The following is an 18790-nucleotide window of genomic DNA, read 5'->3' as shown; positions in this document are numbered from 1 at the left end:
CCATTCCTATCACATCCTTTACTCACGCTTGCTTGGAACTGTTTTCCAGTTTTACTAAGAAATAATTGATATGCATCACTGTATAACTTAAGGTGCACAGCATGATGCTCTGATTTACATCTATCGTGAAGTGGTTATCACAACAGGTTCAGCCAACACCCGTCTTCTCATATGGGCACAAGCGAACTTTAACTTTCAGATCTATCATACAGCAGTGGTAGCTATCGTCATCATGTTGTACGTTACATTCCTTGTACTTGTTTATCTCCTAACTGGAAGTTTGTAACTTTTGGCCACCTTATCCAATTTCCTTCCTCCCACCCTCCACTTCTGGTAATTACATGGTTTCATCTTTTTCTAGGAGTTTGGGTTTGGATTCTTTAGATTCTACGTGTGAGATCATGCAGTATGTCCTCTTTTTCTGATTTACTTCACTTACTTCACGTGCCTTCGGGGTCTATCCACATCTCAAATGGTAGGGCTCCCTCATTTTCTGTGGCTGAGTAATATTCCACTTTATGTATATACCACAACTTCTTCATCCATTCACCCATCAACAGACAGGCTGTTTCCATGTCTTGACTAGTGTAAACAGTGCTGCTATGAACATATCTCCACCTCTATCTTTTTAGGTTTAGTGTTTTCATTTCCTTTGGATATATTCCCCAAAGTTGAACTGATGGGTCATAGGGTAGTTATATTTAATTTTGTGAGGAAACGCCATACTGTTTCCCCTAGTGGCTGCACCAGTTTACATCTCCACATCTATGCCAGCATTTGTTATCTTTTTTTGAGGCTGGCTATCCAAATACGTGTAACGTGACAGGTGCTTATGGTTTTAATTTGTATTTCTCTAATGACTAGCGATGCTGAGCATCTTTTCATGTGCCTATTGGCTTTTCGTCTATCTTCTTTGGAGAAGTGTCTACTCAGGTCCTTTGCCCATTTTTTAACTGACATTTCTTTCCATCGAGTTGTAGGAGTCTTTTATATATATTATATACTAGCCCCTTATCAGATACTTGGTTTGCAAATGCATTTTCCCCATTCCACAGATTCTCTTTTCACTTTATTGATGGTTTCTTTGGCTGGGCAGAAGCTTTTGACTTGGAGGTAGTCCCACTTGTTTTTTATTTTGTTGCTTGGGTTTCAGGGGTCACATCCAAAAAATCATCACCAAAACCCACGCCAACAAGCTTGTTTCTATGTTCTCCTGCAAGAGTTTCATGGCTTGCGGTCTTACGCTTAAGTCTTTACTTCAAGTTAATTTTTGTAAGTGGTGTAAGATGGGGGTCTAGTTTCATTCTTTGACATGCGAGTATCCAATTATCCCAGCACCTTATTGAAAAGATGGTCTCTTCTCCCTTGAGAATTCTTGGCTCCCTCTCCAAGTATCAGTGGACCATATATACTCGGGTTTATTTGTGGGCTCTTGATTCAGTTCTGTTGATCCATTTGTCTGTTTTTATACCAAGACCATACTGTCGTGATGACTATGGCTTTAGAGTATAGCGTTAACTTAGGAAGTGTAATGCCTCTCACTGTATTCTTCCTTCTCAGAATTTCCTTGGCTATTTAGGGTCTTTTGTGGTTCCATATCATTTTAGCAGTGTTTTTTCCACTTCTGTAAAAAATGCCACTAGATCTCAATAAATATTGTGTTGAATCTGTAGATGTTCCCATTTTTGTTTCCACCTGGGACATCCTCTCTCACCCAAATGGTCTCTCCATAACTAAACTGCCCTTCCCATCTTATGCCCTCAAACTTACATATGCCATTAAATTTGGTCAAATCACAGACTCTTTTTCCTCCAAGCCCACAGGATGGTGTTTGTCCCTACATTATATGGTCTCTGCTTTGCTTTGTATTATATTTATCCATCCCCAAAATAGATTCTGGGAACATTAAGATGCTTACTTCAACTTCATATGTTCCCACTACATAGCAGATAATCAATGAACAATGAAATAATCCAAAGGCATAAAGTGAGAAGCTGAAGGGGCCAAGTGAACCAGATTTCCTTTGGCTGCTCAAAGGCTTACCAATAAGAAGTACCCGCTTGACTCCTACTTTGCCTTCTGAAGACCTAATTCTGAGCCAACTCTTTTTGTTTATTGTCTTTTTTAAATATTTAATTTAGGGGCGCCTGGGTGGCGCAGTCGGTTAAGCGTCCGACTTCAGCCAGGTCACGATCTCGCGGTCCGGGAGTTCGAGCCCCGCGTCAGGCTCTGGGCTGATGGCTCAGAGCCTGGAGCCTGTTTCCGATTCTGTGTCTCCCTCTCTGTCTGCCCCTCCCCCGTTCATGCTCTGTCTCTCTCTGTCGCAAAAATAAATAAACGTTGAAAAAAAAAATTAAAAAAAAAATATTTAATTTAAACTTTAAGTTAGGGGATATACAGTGCAATGTTGGTTTCAGAAGTAGAAAACTCAGTGATTCATCACTTATATAACAGCCAGTGCTCATCACAACAAGTGCCCTCCATAATACCCATCACCAATCTAGCCCATCTCCTACCCACCTCCCTCCATCAACCCTGTCTGTTCTCCATCATGAAGAATCTTTTGTGGTTTGTTTCCCTTTCTTCTCTTTATCCCCCCGCCCTTCTTATATGTTCATCTGTTTCTTAAATTCCACCTAGGAGCAAAATCATATTTGTCTTTCTCTGACTTATTTTACTTCGCATTAATACATTCTAGCTCTATCCACGTCATCACAAATGGCAAGATTTCGTTCTTTTTGATGGCTGAGTTATATTCCATGGTGTGTGTGTGTGTGTGTGTGTGTGTGTGTGTGTGTGTGTATACATATATACCCCATCTGCTTTATCTATTCATCAGTCGATGGACATTTAGGCTCTCTCCATAGTTTGGCTATTGTTGATAATGCTGCTATGAACATCGGGGTGCATATACCCCTTTGAATCTGTATTTTTGTATCCTTTGAGTAATACCTAACAGTGCAACTGCTGGATCGTGGGGTAGTTCTATCTGAGCCAACTCTTACCTGAAATATATGATAGCAAGATTATCCAGCAGAACAACACAACACACAAATACACAACAAATCAGAAACACCAAAATAGAAGAGCAAATGCCTCAGGAGACAGAACACTAGGGGCATATATACTGCTATAAGTCCCAACAACAATAAAACCAGGCAACTCAAAAAAATATAGCGTCTTAAGGTCACTTGAGGAAACAGGAAACTGTCCCATGTACCATTTACTGCTACTGTCTCAGAAAAGATCATCCCCATGGTACATCAGCCTTGTGTTTCACAATACACACTGGAGTCATCCTCAGAGAATTATTTTTAGCCTTCGTCTGCTTACAGTATTAAATATACATATAGACAATTACATGAAAACCACTTCTAAGACCGTTCAAACTTAAAGATTCTGACACTTGAAGGGATATCACTGAACTAGCTAGAAAATACGTTTGCATGGAGCCCCCATTCATTTATGTAGCCCGTTGGGGTATAAGACGTCACTGTAAAATTTTGCCAGACAGAACAAACTAGCTGCAATCAAGCTCATTAAAGAGTAGGGAAAATATATCAAGTTCACGTACACGACGGTACATGTCGTAAAAAGTTCTGGTATAAAGTTCTCTTAACTACAGTTTAGAGGACAAATTCAAACGGAACATCACGTATTCCTTTATGGTGTACTGACCACTGAAACAAAGCAAACAACGTTTATCATAAAGAAAACAGGAAAATTCATATACTTGAAGACGAAAAAGCATCTTATAAAGTAGTGTGACTATAAACCCCAGATTCCATCTGTATGGAACAGACACACTCACACTGACGGTACACGACCCTGTCTACGCGTGAACGTTTCCCAGTTCAGTAAGATACTAAGTGTGCGTAAGAGGACCCGCCTGTCTCTGAAATGCCGTAAAGATTTGGAGTAGACAGAGATCCCATTTATGTGAGAAAACCAAAGGTAAGATGTGGGAGGAAAACATACTAACTTTTATTCTAGTCAGACTAGAAAAGTGAGTCTAAGATATTTTCATACTGAAACAGAATGAGTGTAATCAGTAATTCAGAGAAACCGACATGGGTCTAAGAGATGGCTACTGCGTAGTCTGAAAACAATCGTCTTGACAGACAACCCTGATGTGTCCTGGCACAGATTTAGAGACACACAACTACAACCCGCTAAAGGCAAGCACCTCAAAATCCTTCCACCAGCAGAGTTTAGGGTAGTGCCTCCCCAACTTAAAGATGCATATAAATTGCTGGGGGACCTTGTTAAAATGGATTCGTTGGGGTTCTCCAGAGAAACAGAAGCAACAGAAGTGTATACACAGAGACAGGGAAAGAGAGATGTTAAGGAACTCGCCCAATTGTGGAGGCTTGACAAGTCCAAAGCCTGCAGGGTGGACCAGCCGACCGGAGACCCAGGGGAAGATCTAACGTGCTCTTTCACGTCTGATGGCTGTCTGATGGCGGAATTCCTTCTCGTCCAGGAAAGGCGGACTTCGTTCTGTTCAGGCTTTCCACTAACTGCATGAGGCCACCCAAAGTAGAGGATCATCTGTATTCACAGTCTACCAATTTAAATGCTAATCTCATTCAAAAACACCTTCACAGAAACATCTACAATAATGTTTGACCAAACACCTGGGCACCACGGCCGGATCAAGTTGCACGTAAAACTAACCAATACATGCACGTTCTGACTCGGTAGGTCTAGAGTGGGCCTGTGATTCTGCATTGCCAACAAGTTCCCAGTGAGGTCAACGGTGCTGGTCCAAGGACCATACCCTGACCGGCAACCACCCTTGAACAGGTAGCTTTGCTCAAGTCTCCTTTTTGAAGTCAGTCCAGGTGAACACTACAACACCTAACAAGGAGGAGAGACATCTACCATCCGGTCCCCATACCAGGGTTAAGAACCATACACAGGGTGAAACGGGCCAATTAAGGAGGTTCCCAACAGAAGCGTCTGTTCACCCAGGTGAACGAGTGGGCCCCAAAAGATGCCCACTCAAACCACACATCAGCACGCCTGTGGACATGGCTGTTCACGGCAAGGACGCGCACTAGCTCCAAGCACCCTAGGTAGTTAGCACATCGTAGAGCCTGGGGAATGGGGAGAAGTGACCAGGAGAAAACAGGCATTTCCTGTGGTTCACTCAGATTCCCTCTAAACATGTTAGAGCAGCGTCTTCCAAAATTGGGCGACGTGAGCAATGACCAGGGGCTCGTCAAACATCCATCCGACCTTCCTTCCACGGATATTCACTGAGCCCCATCCGGGTACTAGCACTGTGTCAGGCACCACAGGGAACCGACTGGTCAAAACTGCATACCCTCATGGGAATTACATTCTAGAGGAAAAAGGAGCTTGAAAACAAAACAGGACAGACTAGATGTGATAAACACCGTGGAGGAAAATCAATCGGGGAAGAGGGACACAGAGGTACACGAGCGGGGCCTGGGGAAAGGGGCTTGATCCTCAACGGCAAGATCAGCACATGTTTCACCAAGAAGGTGAAGGCTGTGCTAAGCCCTGAGGGAGGTGAAGCAGCAGAAACATCCACATGGGCACACCAGGGAAGAGCGCCACAGAAGCAGGGAACAGCAAGGGCAAAGCGGGGAGTGTGAGCCCTCCCGTGGTTCCTTCCGTGGGAGAGGCAGGGAAGGGCCAACGTGGGCGGAACCAGGCGCAGAAGTACGGAGAGACCACTTGAGTCAGACACCGGCCTTTTCATCTCGAGAACCTGAGGTCTCTGGATTCCAAGAAGACAAGAGCTGACAACTGCAGCAACCTGCAAACCCCCTCCCCTGGGGAAACCTGGCTCAGCAGGGGTCACGTGTCGGGGGGGGGGGGGGCATGCTCCCCTTGGGCACTCTTAGCACCTGGAGAGTATGGGAAACAACCCCTACAGGAAACAGGGCCTGGCAAACACGTGGGTCTGGGGCTACGCCGGCCACACATCACAAAGCATTCCAGAAGTCTCATCGCCTGAACTCAGCACAAAAAACCCAGACATGGGGCGCCTGGGTGGCTCAGTCGGTTAAGCGGCTGACTTCAGCTCAGGTCATGATCTCGAGGTCCGGGAGTTCAAGCCCCTGCGTCGGGCTCTGTGCTGACAGCTCAGAGCCTGGAGCCTGTTTCAGATTCTGTGTCTCCCTCTCGTCTGACCCTCCCCCGTTCATGCTCTGTCTCTGTCTCAAAAATAAATAAACGTTAAAAAAAAAAAAAAAGAAAACCCAGACATGACGCTTGAGTTAGGATTTTCTGGCTGTGAGAAACACCAAAATTGACAACTGGTCTCTAAAGGCAAATCTAAAACGCGGTAACTAATCCAAGTGTAACTTCCCCCTAAAACGAGCCTCCAGAAACCCAGAAATTAAACTAGCTTAACACTCAACTTTGAAATGGGAGCAGTAAATCCCCCTTAGGTATACACACAGCCAAAAGGATGGACCAATGGACAGCAAAGCCTATGGCCTTCCCCATCTAGCATGGACTCCTGATGCTTTGCCAACCAACACCCCCCCCCACAAATTATGTTCAGGAAATCCTCTCCAGTATAGAAATCCCTGCCGATAAACAGGGCTAGGACCACTTCACTAAAAACGTTCACGTCATCTTCCTGAACTATTACAATTCCACCAGTTGCAAAGCTCATATGAGAACACTATTTTCAACACTTTTGAAAATCTCTATTTTCAACACTCTTCCTGTTTCTTCTTCCATAGCTGGGGAAAAAGTGCAAGATACTGCCTTATCTCATAGCCTGTCCCCAGAATGTAGTAATTGGACCTGGGCCAGTGGTATAAGTAACACACTTCTTCATAGCAATTTATGACGGCTGACATAGACCTTCTTAGCATGTTCTTTTCTGTAACACATAATGCATCATTCAATAAATGCCTCTGGGCACAAAGCGTTTATTTCAATACTTCGATGAAAATGTGGCCAGGGGAGAAGAGAACGGAGACACAACAACATTTTGAGCACAAAGCACGCTGCCAGGCAAATCTTCGCCCATGGACAACTCGGAGATACGCAGTTCCAAATGCAAGACACCGGTTGCTTATAGCTACTATCTCCAGATGTAGCATCACTGAGAAGTAGGTTTGGTTCAATTGCTTTACCTGAAAACCTGCGAACTTTGAGATCAAATCAAAGGAAGGGAAGCTGGGAGACTCTCATTCAAAGCAAAGCGAAAAGGACCGTCTCCAAGGAGATTCTACCTTGAATAAAAAGAAACACCAAATATCATGAAAATACCTGACCTCGACACCAACAGGTACAGGAGTCACAAACGAAGCCCAATCCTACTGCCGCCCCAGGACCAGCAAAACAGGTCAAAGTCTGTTGCATGTAATTCTACCTTTGGCCCTGCACTCAGAATTCACGATGTTCTTTCCAAACCCGGGGAAATAAACCCAATCAAAAGAGATATTTAAGGCTGCTCTGGGGGCTGACATACTACAAGTCAAACAAGGTGTGACAGGACTCTGAAACAGAGTCATCAAAGCAGAAGCACCTAAAGCCTGCACAGGCTCCTTGGAAGCAGGGGTATCGCTCGCTCCAGGAGGAGGTTAAAACTAGTCAAAAGAGGTCACTTCCCAAGTAGGCAGAGAACTCCAAAGATGAGCCGGGTCTACGTGGGATCCTAGCCACGGATAAACAGGAAAATCAGCAGGAGGTGTGGTGAGGAGTACGCAGGGTTCACTAGTGTGGAATGCACAGAAAGTTCACCAAGGTCTGGATAATAAAGCAAAATCTGTCAGTCCTGTGTGCTTGTAGAGTCCAAGAAGTTTACGGATATCAAAACCCAAGGCGAGCGGTATCGTTTTTGTGACTCACACGTAACTGCAAACCTTCATTCAAATGTTTAAGTTTAACACAAGCTTTTCTGCTAGGTCTTCTGCACTTTCTGGTATGCACGAGGAACCATGTATACAGCTCAACTTTTCACAAAGTGCACACACCCGTGTAGTTGCCTACCTGAAACTTCACAGAGACACGAGGAACATAGCATTTTATTAAAGCCCCACACATAAAGGCTCAATCCAAAAAGGACCTGGTTTCGGGGCACCTGGGTGGCTCAGTCGGTGGAGCATCCGACTTCGGCTCAGGTCATGATCTCACGGTTGGTGGGTTCGAGCCCTGCGTCGGGCTCTGTGCTGACAGCTCGGAGCCTGGAGCCTGCTTCAGATTCTGTGTCTCCTTCTCTCTCTGCCCCTCCCCAACTCGTGCTCTATGTCTCTCAAAAATAAACATTAAAAAAAATGTTAAGGACCTGGTTTCTGACTCACAACTGTTAAATGGACACACACATTTATCATCCTCATCCACCCAGGCACCATAAATTAGAAAGGAATGTAAAAATATACAACCGTGTTTTTCAAAATGAGAAATGGAATCATCAGCAGGGGAGATTTTTTTTTTTCCTTCCTAAAATAGACTCCTGTCTGCTTTTGGCGAGAAAGCTGGGCACGTGCCTCTAGGAGCCGCAGCAAGGGAACACCTCCAGAGAGCAACACTGCTTGGGGAAAGGCCCTGGGCTGAGACAGAAGAACAGGTTCTACTTTGAGAACTATTTTCTGAGAAGGTAAGTCAGTCCATTTTTGAGAGAGTCATAATTCAGTTCTAGCAAGAGGGTCACTGCATTAGTCAGGATTCTCCAGAGAAACAGAACCAACAGGAGGTATATGGAGAGAGAGAGAGAGAGAGAGAGAGAGAGATTATAAATTGTTCACATGATTATAGATTCTGACAAGTCCCAAGACCCACGGTCAGCAAGCTGGACGTCCAGTAGTGGAACTCCAGTCTGAAGGCAGGAAAAAAAAAAAAGACGCTGTCCCAGTTCAAAGGCTGTCAGGCAGGAGGGGCTCCCGCTTACTCAGCCTTATGGCTCGATTTAGACCTTCAACTGATTGGATGAAGCCCACCCACACTGGGGAGGGTAATCTGCTTTACTGTATGATCCAAATGTTAATATAATCCAAAATCACCCTCACAGAAACACGCAGAACCTGCACTCCATGCAGGCACTGGGCACTCCATGGCATATACATCTGGGCACTCCATGGCATATACATAAAATGAACCATCACCATTACTTATCAGGCAGGACAGAGACAGGCACACCCCAGTGTGTCAGAGGGGCCTGTGGACAGGGAGAGAGGGGTGTTAGCCTACAAAACACTAGAGAGGTTCAGGAGGTGGAGACACCAACAATGGAAAAAGAACGGAGGCAAGGGGGAAAAGCAAGGGGAAACAGTTAAAGTCTCTACTCTGAGGAGCCAAGCCAGGAGATCAGGGTTAAGAATCTGGAGAAACTTCAGGAGATAAAATTATAAAGGGCTAAAAGCAAAGGCTTAAGAAAAGCAGCACTGTTCCTTTCTTGGAAGGCCCCTGCTTCTGGTGGCACAGAAACGTCACACAGCTAGACCCCTATACCCATGGCTGGAGAGCTAAAGATCATGCCCTAGGCAAACACTGAAACCTCACAGGAAGAGAAAAAAAATCCTCCATATACTCAATGTTTCAAAGTCCTTCCTAAAGCAGAGCTTGCTATCTGACCCATGCTCATAAAGCACCACTCAGTTGTCTATGCTTTTTGGAAGATTACCAAGTATGTGTAGAAAGTTGAAATTATGAAAAAGACATTCAAAGATGAAAAGAGAAAAAGATCTGAGGAAACACAATGCGGCAAACTTTAAGAAGAATACTTTTTTTTTTTTTTTTGGTTTATTTTTTGAGAGAGAGAGAGAGAGCAAGCAGGGGAGGAGCAAAGAGAGAAAGAGAATCCCACGCACGCTCTGCACTGTCAGCACAGAACCCCACGCGGGGCTCGCACTCATGAACCATGAGATCATGACCTGAGCTGAAATAGAGTCAGACGCTTACCTGACTGAGCCACCCAGGCACCCGAAGAGTACTTTTTAAAATGCTAACATCCTCAGAGTTGTAAGAAGAGAGCACATTCATCTAAAACCAGGGTAAGACGCTACTTTTTAAATGTAACAGAATGAAAGAGTTATTAGGAATTACAAGCATGATAGCCTAAGATAATCCAATCATAGAAGTGAAATATAAAAGTGAATATATATCAAAAAATAGAAAAAAAGATGAAAATTAGAGACCTAAGAGCACTGGCGTGAGACTCAATATCCAACCATTATAACCTCTACAAAAGTAAGACAAAGAGAACATTTTTAAAAAAAAATATACAAGAAAATTACTCAGAATTCTAAGATATAAAGTTTTGGATTGAAAGGCTTCACTAAGTACCCAAAACGAGAGACCTATTCAAAAATCTGAAATTATAGAATACCAAATATCCTTTTATTAAAAACACAAGACTGTAAAAATAACTTATTTATAAAGGAGAAAAAATATCACATTGAATTTAACATAAATTCAGCTAGAGCAACACTTTAGATTTCTATACCTAGCCAAACTATCAGACACTCAAATTTACCTTTCATGTAAGCTTTCTTAGGAAACTGTTTACTGCAAAATGGGCTTAACAATATTAGGGATTAATCAATAAATAAAACAACACACTAACACACTATCAAAAAAAATAGGGAATTCAACTCAACAAAACATCAAGAAAGTTCTAAGATGATCATTTTACAATACATCCACACAACAGCCAGTTTACCTGAGAAAGATGTCTCTGGGGGGAAAAACAAATAGAACTGAGACACTATTCTGAGAGCTCTTTTTTCCAATATATAGAGAGGTTGTATAATAGTGATCTGAAGGGAAAAACAAGTATATGTAAAAAAAAAAAAAATGTAGTAGAAAAATGAGGAAGAAAAGGCAAGTTACACTAGGAAAAAAATAAACATGATATACTACGTCAGTACTTGGCACCAAAGTCAGAAGTTAAATATTTATCTACAAGAGAATTCATAAAGATTATTTCTAAACCTATTTAGAACTATTGTGGAAACAGAGGTGTCCTGCTCTTGGCTTAAAGCTCAGGTTGTGATCCTTGGGTCATGAGATTGAGCCTTGCGTCAGGCTCCAGGCTGAGCGTGGAGCCTGCTTGGGATTCTTGCTCTCTTCCTTTGCCCCTCTCCCACTCACATGCTCTCTCTCTCAAAAAAATAAAAAAAGAAAAGAAATATAGAGGCACCTGGGTGATTCAGTCAGTTAAGCGGCTGGCTTCGGCTCAGGTCATGATCTCACAGTTTGTGAGTTCGAGCCCCACGTCGAGCCCTGTGCTGACAGCTCAGAGCCTGGAGCCTGCTTTGGATTCTGTGTCTCCCTCTCTCTCTACCCCATCCCTGCTTGTGCTCTGTCTCTCAAAAATGAACGTTAAAAAAACTTTTTTTGATAAACATAAAAAATAAATATGGTGGAAACTACAAAAGAATTAAAAGCAGAAGGAGTTCAAAGTGGTTGCCTTTGGTGGAACAGAACCAGAATGGGGGAGATGGGGAGGGAGACTATTGATTTTCATGGTAAGCTTCCACACCTATTTCAACTTTTAACAACTCATGTGTTACTACTTTAATAATAACTTAATATTTTAAATAAAGGTTAGTAGTATCCAGACTTAATTGTCAAGGGACCATCAGTTCTTTTATTTTTGGCTAATTTTAGAAATGGCATACATAAGAAGCTGTTTATCAGAACATGAAATTAGGTTAAAGACCTAATTCATTCTTACACTGCTTCCCACCACAAAATGTTGTAGGAACCACTCATATCTGATACTATTCCCTACGGCCCCTTCCTTCTGCCAGCAACAACCCGGCCCGAGGCTATGGACAGAAGGAAGGAAATTCTAATCTACCCTACTTGAATCTAACAAGAAACAAACATCAGTGCAACACTCAGAGCATAAAACTTTTATATAGTCATTCCTTTGGGAAGAGCAGTCTGGCTTTCAGCACAGGAGTCTTTATCCTGTAACTCAGCCCACAGGAAAAATGAGAGTAAAGTTCCTCCCCCTTAAACAGAAATCACTTTATGGCGAAGAGTATTAGTTTAAGTTCTCTCGCTTCTTTTAATCCCCTGCCAAATTCCTAGAACATCTTTCTTTCTTCTTTTCATCAAACCACATCCTTCTCCGCTTCTGAGCCAACAGCCCAAGGGGTCATCTTCTCTAGCAAGCTCTTCCCTATTCATGTCTACCCAATGCACAATCTGTAATATATGCATTTCATCACTCAGTGTGCATGCATGCGAGAGAGAAAGCGTGGGGTGGGGGGTGGGAGGCAGGAAGAGAAAGTAATTTCTTTTCCTCTAACACACCCGGAGCTCTGGAAAGCCCTATCAATATTTATTCTCTTCACCACCTTTACGGGCTTTGCAGGCAGAGCTCACTGCATACCTAGACTGACAGCACAGTGCCCCCTGCTGGCCAGCAATGTTCTCTGCAATGAAAACAGGAGCCACACGTCAGAGCCAGAGGAAAACCAAGACCCTCAGGAATTTTTAAGGCAAGCTGTCAGAAAAACAATGTTTAGAGAAGAACTTTAAAGCTGCTTTTTCAGTTTAATAATTGGTCCTTGTATATTCACTCATGGAGATTTAATATAAAAACATGATGTATTGTAGTTCATTCCTAGGTAATTTTAATGTTTAAAACATTTTAATGTTTTCTCATCCTTTCATTTAGTGTACTCATTATATACCCACAGCTAGGTCCAGACTTGTGGGGTCTGGATATAATTTGTATACAATATACATACAACTTGGGGAATCCCGCTTTAATACAAAATAAAAAAAAACAATACTTATCTAGAATGATGGGGGAGAATCACAACATAATTCATAAAACCTGAAATATACTGCATTGCAACTTTCAGTATTTTTATTAACTGTCTAGTATTCTACAATACTTCTTCCCTAGTATTCTTTTATTTCATTTGCTGAGATCACTTCTTACCGGACAATTCTGTAAGAGTTTTCATAAAAGACAATTCACTCTTTCCTGTAATAATGGTTAAGAAGTTACTGTTCACTGAAATTTTGATATTTCTTTCACTTCACAATTCATGAACAGCAGTAATCTCGTGAAATGTTTGATTGTCAAATTCAGAGAAACTTCTGTCAAATTTCTTTCATGAATGAAACTTAAAATCTGAAAGAAATTCCTACAGACTAGCTTCCGGCCCCATGCCTTTCAAACACCGTCCCTCCAATGTGACCCACACACTTCTAACACTACACTGTCCTCCCACAACCCCAAGCAAGGTGCTGGCAACAAAAGCATCTCTGATCCTTACTCCTATACTGGGACATAGTTAATAATTTAGTCACCAAAGTGACTGCACGCCACGTAAATAGATCTCTAAACCCACACAAGATGTTATTTCCTATTTTTCCTTATCCAGATCCCTACAATGCCACTCCAATGCCATCTAACAAAAGAGGAAGCGTGATAAGGGGTGAAGTCCAACTGAAAAGAGACCCTCGTCTTACCCAATCCGGGTTCAATCTACTTCTTATACAAAAATCAGTGGCCATGTAAATAAACGTGTGGGCGGCTCCCTCCCAGGGCCTGAGAATGAGCAAATACCCTGAACCTTAAGCTCCATTAGTGCCAAGTCAATCTGCCTCTGTGGATATACACATAACCCAAAACATATACATAAACCATCTCAATATGGTTATTTTAATAACCTGTAAACCCTTCCATAATTTTAAAGTGTATAAAATCATACACAGGGGCGCCTGGGTGGCGCAGTCGGTTAAGCGTCCGACTTCAGCCAGGTCACGGTCTCGCAGTCCGTGGGTTCGAGCCCCGCGTCGGGCTCTGGGCTGATGGCTCAGAGCCTGGAGCCTGTTTCCGATTCTGTGTCTCCCTCTCTCTCTGCCCCTCCCCCGTTCATGCTCTGTCCCTCTCTGTCCCAAAAATAAATGTTGAAAAAAAAAATTAAAAAAAAAAAATCATACACAGACATGGACACGTGTTCATACACAGAGTTGCATGTTCCACAAAAATGGGACAATATGCCATTTTCGGAATGTTGCTTTTCTCAACACTGCAAAATCCTTGCAAGTCAAGGGCACAGCTCTAATTCATTTTTAACGACGATATAATATCCTTCCATTGACTTATTCATCCCATGGTGAGAATTTACTTCATTTCCAGACTTGTACACCCTAAAACAGGTCATGGTAAATAGCGATGTGTGCAGATCCATGATTGCCGGTGAGTTTACTTCTAGGAGATAGATTCTTAATTCCACTTAAGGTAATCTAAGGATCACGTAGCTTTTAAAATTATTAACTAAAGCCCATACTTTAGATTTCCTCAGCTGCTACCTAATGTCCTTTTTCTGTTCCAAAAGGATCATAATTTTTTTATTTTAATAGACGGCAAATTATTTCCCAAAAGAATTGCAGAAGTTCCCATTTCTACCAGCTATGTACAGGAGTATTCTTCATCTTCATATCCCCGCCAATAACAGGTATTGTCATTCTATAGTACTCAGTCTTCTGCCAAATAATACACATTGCCAAATTAATTTGCAGTTCCTCAATTACAACAAAGTTGGGCATATTTTCATACATTTGCATGCCACGTGGCTTTGGTCCATTATCACTTCCTCATACACTTTGCCTATTTGCCTATTAGTTTGGTGATCTGTTCAGTGTCTGTCTGTAATAATTCTTGGTTGTAGCTAATTATTAACTCTATAAAATGCATTTCTAGACCACTCATTTGTATAGTGAATTTTTTAATGGACTGACTTACAAAAGGGTTTTGGACAATGCATATGTCCCCCCAAAACTTACAGCACCTTGGTTTGGTATTAAATTTTTCTCCATCCTTCCGTTATAGAAATGTAGTCTCCAAGATTCTCTTTATATATTTTTTAAGTTTATTTATTTTGAGAGGGGGAGACAGAGAGACAGAGAGACAGAATGAGAGAGAGAATCCCAAGTAGGCTCCACATTCTCAGTGTGCAACCCAACGTGGGGCTCAGTGAACTGTGAGATCATGACCTGAGCCAAAGTCAAGAGTAAGACGCTTAAAACCAACTGAGCCATCCAAGTGCCCCTCTTTATACAGATCTTCAATATCAGTCTTTAATTTTTGCAGTCAGAATTTATTCTTACTGATATGGGAAGGAGCTCAATTTTGTCTTTACCCTGACAGACAGGCATATTATTTCATAAATGATACCAGCATAATTTTCTATCCCACCTAATAGAAATACCACTTTGTAACACATTGGCACGTTTTTTAGCGCCACGATAGCTTCATCAATTCCCATACCGTTTTGATTGACAGTAGGTTTGTATATGTCCTGACATTTGGTAAGGTAACTAACTCCTACCTTGATATTCTTTTCCCAAATTGTCTTGTTCTCCCTGGGAAATTCACACCACAAATAGAAATGCTACAAAAGCTAAGTTTCCCTGTTTTTAAAAAAATGGTTATTGCAGATTTGAACATGATTACTGGATGAAATAATACAGAACAAGTGGTTCCCTTTAAGGGCCTCTCATGATTTTTCTTCGAGCCATATACATATATGCCTTATGCTGTGGTACAAATTCTCAGATGAGTGTCTGGTGTTTTGATCTGTGTAAGTCATTATTTTAGGGAAATACACCTGCACTTTCCTACAGTTTTTGGCATGATTAGTAATCCCAATTAGTAGCCCCAGTCATGTTTTGATAAATAAGGTCTAGTTTGAGGAATGGACATTATTATGGGCTAGTGGCAAAGTGGTCACGTGACTGCGGTCATAACACAAAAAGTCGATCTAAGACCCATCCACAGTATCTATTCAATATGGTGGCCAATTTCTCAATCTTGCAAATTTTCAAGTGAAAAGCACATTAGACGCCATTCCCGAGAAAATCCTTTTTACTGAAAGCCAAGGAGAATGGAAGGACTACTGCCAAAAACCGAGTTTTTGAAAGGCAAACGTGAATGCATGCAAGCTCTTAGAAAAGAGGCAGATGGCTCTGGTTGAAACAAAAAATATTCGTAATTAGGAACTGAATTCTGCTCCCTGTAAACAGAAATTCACCTAGTCACCGCAGCCGCCTGGGGGCGAGAGGGGACTTTCCTCTCAGAACGCAAGTCCCAGAGGCAGGCAGTCCGGCACTAACACAGCGGCTCCACAAATGTCCATATCCTGGGTGTCCTCACATTCTGCCACACTATTGTCCCAAAACAGCGGCTCCCCCTTCAGATGCCCGGCTGCGTTCCAGGAGGAGAAAGGCCATGTGCCTCTATCACGAAGTGATCTATCTGTCCCTGGATGCCCTCCGTGCACGTCTAACTGGCCAGACCCACAGCTCACGACCATTCCTGCTCCCAAGTACTTGGGACAAAAGTGGTGGGTGGCACCCGTCTTAATGCCATTCTCTGAGATAAGCAAATGACTGAGACATGTCATGGCCTCCTGGTGTGATCCATGGTAGGTTGGGCAGGTGGCACATAGCCCCAGGGAGTCAGCACGGACTGAGGTTGGGATTGAACACAGACAGTTCCACATATCGATCAAATTCGAAAAGGGTGGAAATATCAGTGGTTTGTGTTCGGGGCATGACAAAAATCACATCTGTTAAATCATCCGTACGATGAAATCAGGGGTGAAAAGATGTCAGAGCCCCACAAAAGGGCACTGAACTGGAGCACAAGCAACATTCAGCGATGAAATCAGGAAAGATTCTGGACAGCAGAATTAGGTATTATCCACGATAAACACAAAATCAGAATTTAAGCAAAGCTAAAAAGCAATGGTCCTTTATATTGAAAAGTAATCAAGTATTTGTTAGATCTAGTTTCCTCTGAATAATAAAAGAGAAAAAGGCACAGGCAGGGAATGTGGAAAGCTGGTTTCGAATCCCAGCTCCAGCTTGTAGAAGCCACTTAACCTTTCTACTTAAGGGAAGTCTTAAGGGAAGACTTTTTTCCTTTCTAGGTCACAGGTCTTAGGTATGGCTAAACGGGGCACCTGGGTGGCTCAGCCGGTTGAGCATCCGACTTTGGCTCACGTCATGATCTCACAACTTGTGAGTTCGAGCCCCGAGTCGGGCTCTGTGCCGACAGCTGAGAGCCTGGAGCCTGCTTCGGATTCTGCGTCTCCCTCTCTCTGCCCCTCCCCCCGCTCACGCAGTCTCTCTCTCTGTCTCCCAAAAAATTAAACGTTGGAAAAAAAAAACAAAAACAGAAAGGTATGGCTAATTTATAATTCTACGGCAAGAAGGAATACCTGTACGGAAGAAAGATAAGAGAATGTCTGATATGAATAACAATATCTTATTGTTATATAATATATAATGTTACATAATGGCAACAGTTCTGCAAGGGAAATAAATGGACAGGCTCTCATCATCAACAAGGTTCAGCACAACTAAGGAGCTAAGAGCCAGGAAAGCATATATTATAAAGCATCTCTAGGTTGGATTTACTGAAAGCCAAGAAAAATGAAGAGTTGAGAGCGAACTAAAATAAAAAGGATAAGTAGTCCTAGTGGGTTGTATTTTAAGAAGTCTCTCAGGTTAATGCACGATTCCACATGTGAAAGTGTCTCTGACCCGTGTTACCAGCTGTACGATGCAAAAGGGTTTTACAATTCAGACTTTGTAACTAAACTCCAGACTCTAAGCTTAAGGGATGGAAACCAAGGGGGAAAACAATGGTCTTATAAAGAAAAATGAATCAAGGGGGTGTTTGTGGTTTTGATAAAAGAAACTGAAAGAAAGAGGAAAACATGTATGCCAGTAGGTCTCTTAAAATATAGAGATAAAGATCCAGGCCAGCCATGTCCACTGATAAGAAAATAGCTGTGACAAAAAAAAAAAAGAGAGAGAGAGAGAAGGAGGGAGGGAGGGAAGGAGAGAGAGAGAGAGACCTTGCTAACAAACCTAAAGAAAATAAGTCTTATTATCTGCAAGCCTGAGACTAGGGGCCAAAGCAGATAGTCTCAGACACACTCAATCCAATCACCTTAAAACTGAGACACAGTTTTAAGTTTAAATTTAAGACAACTATTCTTGGTGAAGGGACTGCCATGGGGATAGTACCCTACATAGGGGAAGATATAGCAGAAGTTCCCTTAGTAACTGTCAATCCTCATCAACAGCGTGATCCTGAGAACATGGGCCAAAGTTAGCAGCTTCAGATGGCCTCGCACCGGCCGACCCAAGCAAAGATTTTAAAAGGAATGAGAAGGGGAGTATTGATTGTAAGTGGCCTTTCCCATCACATTACACAGTGACAGTCTGAATGGCACATATTCTTTCTAAAAGGGAAAGGAAAATAAAAGTTGCTCTTCGTGAATAATCCCTCATAACTACAACTCCAAAAAAAACAAAAAAAAAACCCTATGGAATAGACGGCAGATGAAGAAGAATTTTAAACTAGGGTACCAATTCAGTCGTGCCCTTTCAAAATCCTATACCGACTTTTGAAAAATTCTACGAATGTTGACTCCTCATACCTTTCATATACACAACATTGAATACCGACAATATTCAGTCCAAAACCTGACTACGCGGGAGGTGGTGGGACACACAAAAAAACACCACTGAAAAATATTCCGTTGGCATGAAGTACAGGAAAGTGACTGCAAATCCCCAATCGGATGTTTCTAACATGCTTTCCAGCACATAACATACCTGGGTGCTCTATGGAGTCTCTTAGAGCATGATGAATTCACGATCTCGATATCCTATCTGAGAAGATTTCTTAAAAGATCTACACGCCATGTCGGGCCCTGAGCTGTTCTGTTGGGCCCAGGATGCACAGACCCGCTCATCTTCATGCCAGTATTTACCGAATGCCAACGACAAGCTCATAGCTACATGGCACCCT

The 18790-nt window shown here is 42.4% G+C and overlaps 1 protein-coding gene across 12 annotated transcripts in view; it reads right to left on the bottom strand.

Annotated features, from left to right (window-relative positions):
* LOC125172019 (phospholipid-transporting ATPase IB) overlaps positions 1-18790 on the bottom strand; it is a 647472-nt gene that overhangs the window by 495925 nt on the left and 132757 nt on the right. The window lies entirely within an intron of this gene.

The sequence above is a fragment of the Prionailurus viverrinus genome, chromosome A1 (assembly GCF_022837055.1).
Source record: "Prionailurus viverrinus isolate Anna chromosome A1, UM_Priviv_1.0, whole genome shotgun sequence".
Taxonomy (NCBI): Eukaryota; Metazoa; Chordata; class Mammalia; order Carnivora; family Felidae; genus Prionailurus; species Prionailurus viverrinus.
Note: the sequence above shows the minus strand (reverse complement) of the source record. Positions and strands in the feature narration are given on the sequence as shown.